A 1,327-nucleotide genomic window follows, 5' to 3' on the forward strand; every position below is an offset into this window, starting at 1 on the left:
CATCAGCAATTTCAATGTCATTGATTTGAATTTCTTCTTCATCTTCTGAGTCAAAGTCATAGGGAGCGTCATCGTCACAAATTTCATCAAATAAAGATTGTATATATGATTCTCGCTGTTCCTCAGTTAGCCTGCATAATAAAAAAAATTAGTATATGTTTACATTGTTGCTTATTTTACATTTTTTACCTTCTATACGCTGCACTTGATAAATATTCGTTTCTTCTTGAAGTCATTTCGTATCCAGTTATTTATAGTTTCCGTTATATTTATTTTCACTTATATTTTCACTTCTTACACTTTTGAGCACCAAAACAATAATGAAAATATCAACAGGCAGCATTTATAACAACACCTCGTGTGAAAACAACCCTTGCAGCTGCATATAAAATACAAAAACCAGTTATACCAGTGTATTTGCTACCTACGTACCCATACCTTGCGCGACCTTTTTGCACATATCTTTTGAACCAGGTAGAATATTTCAATGAAATAAAAACCAAAATGTGTATTCGTTGTTACTCTACAAGTATATTATTATAAATTATATTATTTTGTTTTGCATTTATCAGGACAACAACAAAAACAAAAATCCACTTTTGCATGTCCTGACTTTATTTGCCCATATCGCTGGAACCAGTAGGAATATTCGAATGAAACAAAAGACAAAATACTTGTTATATATTAAAATATACATTTAAAAAAAAAAATCATAGAAATCGGTTGAATAAGCATTAAAAAAACCGCAAAATAAGGTCCCGGGTACAAACGTATCCCGGGTGTGTGTTTACGTGGTATTTTCTGGGTGTGTGTTCTAGGGATATACATATATGTATAAATTGCCACTGAGCAAAACTACTTGAGAAAAAATCATTAGTTTAATGGCACGAGTGCAACACCGTACACGTGATAGAAGTAAAAGTTCTTAAAAAAAGCACATGTGTGCGCCCCACACCCGGTAGAAATCGTATACATATATGAGTATACAACTGGTTTATCTTACCTTGGCATTGAACTTTTGGTTTAGGAAGGTGTTTCTAATTTCAATGCTAAATGGGAAGAATTTAAAAGAATTTCACCTTTTTTGGCACTTTTATTTTTCTATGTGGCACATTTTCGCACTTTTTTATCCTTAATATGGCCCTTAATAGCTTAGTATAGTTGGCTAGTTGGCAGCCCTGGTTGCAAAGCGTTATGCCCGGAGCAAAAGTTTGATTTGTATCCAGAAAGCATTAAGTTATTTATTTAGCTATAACTTCTACCAAAAATGTAAATTGTGGTTTTTTTCACCAAAAATTTTGAGTAAAAATGACCTCAAGCTGAATAA

Source organism: Rhagoletis pomonella, unplaced genomic scaffold (assembly GCF_013731165.1).
Source record: "Rhagoletis pomonella isolate Grant_MI unplaced genomic scaffold, Rhpom_1.0 Rhpom_scaffold_00003, whole genome shotgun sequence".
Taxonomy (NCBI): domain Eukaryota; kingdom Metazoa; phylum Arthropoda; class Insecta; order Diptera; family Tephritidae; genus Rhagoletis; species Rhagoletis pomonella.